The following is a 6,000-nucleotide window of genomic DNA, read 5'->3' as shown; positions in this document are numbered from 1 at the left end:
GAAACATGGTGTCTAACCAGATCCTTACCCTGACCTCCAGTAATACTGTGAGATATCTTGGAGTCATTTTTGATCAGGATATGTCCTTCAATGCGCATATTAAGCAAATATGTAGGACTGCTTTTTTGCATTTGCGCAATATCTCTAACATTAGAAAGGTCTTGTCTCAGAGTGATGCTGAAAAGCTAATTCATGCATTTATTTCTTCTAGGCTGGACTATTGTAATTCATTATTATCAGGTTGTCCTAAAAGTTCCCTGAAAAGCCTTCAGTTAATTCAAAATTCTGCAGCTAGAGTATTGACGGGGACTAGAAGGAGAGAGCATATTTCACCCATATTGGCCTCTCTTCATTGGCTTCCTGTTAATTCTAGAATAGAATTTAAAATTCTTCTTCTTACTTATAAGGTTTTGAATAATCAGGACCCATCTTATCTTAGGGACCTCATAGTACCATATCACCCCAATAGAGCGCTTCGCTCTCAGACTGCAGGCTTACTTGTAGTTCCTAGGGTTTGTAAGAGTAGAATGGGAGGCAGAGCCTTCAGCTTTCAGGCTCCTCTCCTGTGGAACCAGCTCCCAATTCAGATCAGGGAGACAGACACCCTCTCTAATTTTAAGATTAGGCTTAAAACTTTCCTTTTTGCTAAAGCTTATAGTTAGGGCTGGATCAGGTGACCCTGAACCATCCCTTAGTTATGCTGCTATAGACTTAGACTGCTGGGGGGCTCCCATGATGCACTGAGTGTTTCTTTCTCTTTTTGCTCTGTATGCACCACTCTGCATTTAATCATTAGTGATTGATCTCTGCTCCCCTCCACAGCATGTCTTTTTCCTGATTCTCTCCTCTCAGCCCCAACCAGTCCCAGCAGAGGACTGCCCCTCCCTGAGCCTGTTTCTGCTGGAGGTTTCTTCCCGTTAAAAGGGAGTTTTTCCTTCCCACTGTCACCAAGTGCTTGCTCATAGGGGGTCGTTTTGACCGTTGGGGTTTTTCTTTAATTATTGTATGGCTTTTGCCGTACAATATAAAGCGCCTTGGGGCAACTGTTTGTTGTGATTTGGCGCTATATAAATAAAATTGATTTTATTAAGGTCAGATCTGTGTACATAAATACTTGTTTTATAAAAAGTGAAATAAAGACCTCTTTCTTGACCTCATTTAACTGTTGACAGCACTGTAACAGTAAAACTTGCTATTTCTAACCTACATTGTTTATAAATGTAACTATTAAATACTTTCTAACATTTAAATTCTCTCTAAAAATTTTACTTGTTGAAATTATTATTATTATTATAAGTAGTATTAGTAGTTGTAGTGAAAAAAGGCTTCAAAACTGGACCTTTAATCTAAGGGTGTTGTGTGGGGGCACACCCTTGCCCCACGCCCCCTTTCCATGTGGATTCGCCCCTGCTTTGGCTTTTGAGCACAAAGAATGGATAACATTTATTTATGCAGAAAACATGACCAGAGTTACAGGTAAGAAAGTTTCATTGCGTTTTCACATCATGTGGTCCTCAGAAGAGAGTTTAGGTGCATTTGAGTGGAAAGTAGTGTTAATTGTTGACGCGTCGCGGAGGATCAGCTGTTTTTAACGAGCAGATACGGAGCGGCTCAGCTCAGAATTCTAAATAAAGGAGAAAAAAAAAGCATAAAAATGTCGTTGTAAAGCTCAGTGCAGGTGTGCTGTTGTCACCGCACTTTAAGAGGTGAGGACAAGTCATCGCTGCTGCAGAAAGCCGTGGATGAAAAGCTCACAGCTCGCTTAAAGTGGGCAGTTTAATCGAACGCAGACCTCCTGCCCACAGACCAAGTTTAATGCTGCTATCGACCCACAATGCAAAAATAATAGTAACGCAGTGACTTGAAGAAGTATCTTTAATCTGATTACTGATTTGGAAAGATTAACGCGTTAGATTTCACTGTACACACACACACACACACACATATATATATATATATAATATAGGGGTGCTTAAAATATATTTAGGAGTGCTTGAGCCTGATTTCTTGTTTTTGCTTAATCAGTCACTTAAATTGTACTGGAAGGAAAAATAGACATTAAAAGTCAATTCATAGGGAATAAAGATTAAGGATTTCTCTTTAATTTTGCTGAATTTCAGAAGGATTGGCCATTTCACAAAGATCCTGGTCGATCGCCAAAATCCAGTGACTGCCAGTGTTGAGATGATATACCATTTAAAATGTAGGAGAGATAGTAATCCATCATTCCTGAAAAAACCATGGCGATAACTTTGATATTAAGGAAGTTATGAGACAAAATATGAAGGATAAAGTCCAACTCAGCGCTGTTGTTTCATCCACTCATTAAGGCTAGGAAAACAAGCTCGATTCCCAGCACAAAAAACTGCCATAACTTTCTTAATACTTAAGATAATCACATGATTTTAGTGTCATTTTAAAGGGCTTTTTATGTTCTTTCTGAATTCACAGTCAGATTTTTATTTGTATGGGATTGAATTATTATACATGTCCCTACATAAACCAGTTTGCAATACCAGTGGTGACCTATGGGTTTGGCATAGTTGACTGGCCACAGCGTGAGCTTAATAAGTTGGATACAAAACCCAGGAAGATGCTCACCCTCCACAAAGTCACATACAGAAATCAGTGCATGGACAGAATATATCTCCCTCGCAGAGAAGGCGGTCTGGGTCTCACTGAAATCAACCAGGCCTACAGAGCATCGATAAGTATCGAACAGTACTTAAAGAGCTCTGAAGAAGAAATCGTAAAAAAGGTCGCACAACATCACGAGAACTTATCTGAACATACCTCAGTCATCAAACTGGAAAAAAAAACTTTGGCGGAGAACTTCTACAAGAAGAGAGAAAGCTGTTCATTCTGATGCCTGCAACAAAACTCGCAAGACAGACCAGAGAACAATACAGAACAAAAACAGAGTGAACAGATGGAAACAGCACAAAAGCACTGGATGAGTCCACAAAGAACTTGAAAAGGAATACATTGACAAAGTTGGATCAATGCAGTGGCTGAAAAATGGAGAATCTGGTTTTGATGGAGAAAGAATTCTAGTCAGAGCACAAGATCAGGGACTTCTAACAAATGGCTTCAAAAAAAATGGCAGGGATCTCACAAAATGACAAATGCCGATTCTGTCATACAGCTGTTGAGAGTGTAAACCATCTAACATCAGCATGCCAGATCCTCATGGCAGATGGGCATTATATATCCAGACATAACAAGATCTGTCAATATCTCCACTGGAAGATCTGCAAGGAACTGGAGATGGAAGAAAAGGAAAACATCTGGGAGCATGAGCCAGCACCAGTCTCATCTAACGGAAAAGTAACTGTCTTCTACGACAAAGATCCCAGCAGGAAGACACATCAAAGGTGGTGCAATCAAACCTTTGTCATCTGGAACAAGCAAGAGAAAACAGCCAAAATCATCAATGTGACAGTCCCCAATGACTATGGCCTGAATCGAGCGGAAAGATCTCGAAATACCAAGACCTGAAAAATGACCTACGAACAACATGGTCATTGAAAGAATTAGATATCATGCCATTTGTGGTGGAGCAACAGGCCTTGTGAAGAAGAACCTGAAGAAATACCATGAGTCAATCCCTGGTCACCCAAGTGTCCACGAGGTGCAGTTATCAGCAATTAAGGGAACGATCACCTTCTTGAGAGCCCTCGGATACAATGGCAGCAATGTTTAGGGTCCAACTTTCTGTTAAAAAGAAATCCAAGAGCAAAAAAAAAAAAAAAGGTTTCTGTCAGTGTGTGAGAAGATTTGGACTAAAAGATGGTGTGACAGTGTGATGTGTTTGGATGTTCATGGTGTTTAATCTGTCAGCAAGATGTTGCAGTCGTCGAGGTGTGAGATGGCATCTGTCAGGAGTCCTGTTGTACAAGTATGTTTGGGAAACGTTATGACTCTCTGAATGTCGTAATGTTGAAATTGTAATTTTTGTTGACAATATGAAATATTTTTCGGTAACTGAAATTGATCTTAATTTTTTCCTTCTTCAGTTCTTCGATTTTGATTATCATGTTTCTGTTTGCTTCATCGAAACACTGTTCACAATTCTTCCTCACAAAATAATATTTTGAGTTGTGAAAAATGTATTTTTTTTATTGTGAAAATATTGAAATTCTTCAAAACATTTTCTCCTTCAGTTTCTGATTTTAATTCTGATGAGTTTGATTCATCTAAACACTGTTCACAATTCTTTCTCACAAGTTAGATTTTTTTGTCATCAATAAATACTGTTTGTTTGGAAAACAATAAAATTCAACCAAAATGCTTCTTTTCCTCCAATTTCTGATAAATTTTATTTCTGATGGTTTTATTTGATTCATTAAAGCTCTGTTCTAAATTACAGAATTTTAAATTTGGGCAAAATACTAACTTTTGGTCATGAAAGCTGAAATGCACCCAAAGTTGGTGAAGTTTTCAAAATACCTGAGAGAGAAAAAACTTTGCCAAAACAAAAAAACGTTGAAGCAAATTTACAGATTGTCATTAAAGTTTTGGAGGAGAACCTCAACTTCCAGCAATATTAATATATTTCCAGTAAATTTCTGTCCTCTGATCCAGTCGACACACTGCTGTCAACATTTCAGCTGCTACTTCAGGTTTTATTCAAAAGTCTATTTACTCAATAGTGTAAACACTAAAATGACTCTTACAGAATTTACAGCTGTTGCTAAAGAATTTTATTTGGGGTGTGTCATCATTTTCCTCACCTGCATAGTGCAGGGAAATAATTAGGAGAATAAACCCGGGTGAGCTCTGGTTATTAACTAGAACCGGTTCATGATGTCTGCTGCTGTACCTGTAAGGTCAGAGGTCGATGGTGGAGGTGGAACGAGGAGTGTCTTAAAGGGGAACAACATTTTTCCTGAATCGGCGGCGTTTCTGATTCTGTCATGAAGACAATTTGGCAGCAGAAATGCTGGAAGATCAACATGACAGAAGAGACGGACATGAACTGAGGACAACAGGGTGTCCAGATTTACAACGCTGCTGTTCAGCTGCTCTGATCCTTGTCAGTTCTGCATTTTCTGGAGTGTTAAATTCCATTTATTTACTCATTGGGAGGTTCTGGGAATTAAACTCTGGTGTGACTTTCATTCTGACAAATCATACATTTTTCACAGTGAATTGAACTAAACCAAACACACAAAAATAAACCTGTTTTGTTTTCATTAAGTAACGACTTTCTCTTTATTGTACATAAAAAGGAAAATATTGAGATTGTACAAAAATCTATCTACAGAAGTTTTTGGAAGAGTCTACTTCTGCCTTTATAATTTGTAAATACATTTGTTGGACACACGAGCGCAACATTTCACCAAAGATATAGGCGTTATCAGGATTTATTGAAAAAAAAAACTATCAGTTAGTCTGAAAGCCCCAAATTTGGTGTTTATGTTGATGAAACAGTCCACAAAGAGGTTTTCTGTCTGTCTAAGGAGAATCAATTCTCTGATCATAAAGACTATAAACGTATAGTTTAGACTATTTATGACTGAATGTTCTGGAGTTTTGAGTTAAAAACATCAGAAAAAGTGACAAAGTCAACTTCAGTACACAAAGGGGTCAAAAGTTAAAGTTGCTCCAAATTTGTTTAAAAATGATGCAAATTATGATCAGTCAAATAATGTGGTATATGCTTCAGTGTGATTGGAGTATTTTGAAATGTTGACCCGTTGTAACCCTTGGTTGACCTCTACCTGGTTCCAGCTGTGTTACTGAACCACAAGGCAAAATGTCACATCAGCCAGAAATGAAATTAATGGTGATGATTTTGTCTGCTGTCGTCTCCAAACAACAAAGTCACTCAGTTATGACAAATACGAGGATGTTGACCTGTGGGGAATCACGGGTTCGACATGTGTTAATTTGTACTATGTACAGAGGACAGCTGACTTTTGGGGAAAATCTGCTTACAGATACGATATATTACATTTTATTAAGTGTTGCCATCAAAAAAAAAATTCTTGGCTTTTA

This window comes from Thalassophryne amazonica, chromosome 23, assembly GCF_902500255.1.
Source record: "Thalassophryne amazonica chromosome 23, fThaAma1.1, whole genome shotgun sequence".
Lineage (NCBI taxonomy): Eukaryota > Metazoa > Chordata > Actinopteri > Batrachoidiformes > Batrachoididae > Thalassophryne > Thalassophryne amazonica.
Note: the sequence above shows the minus strand (reverse complement) of the source record.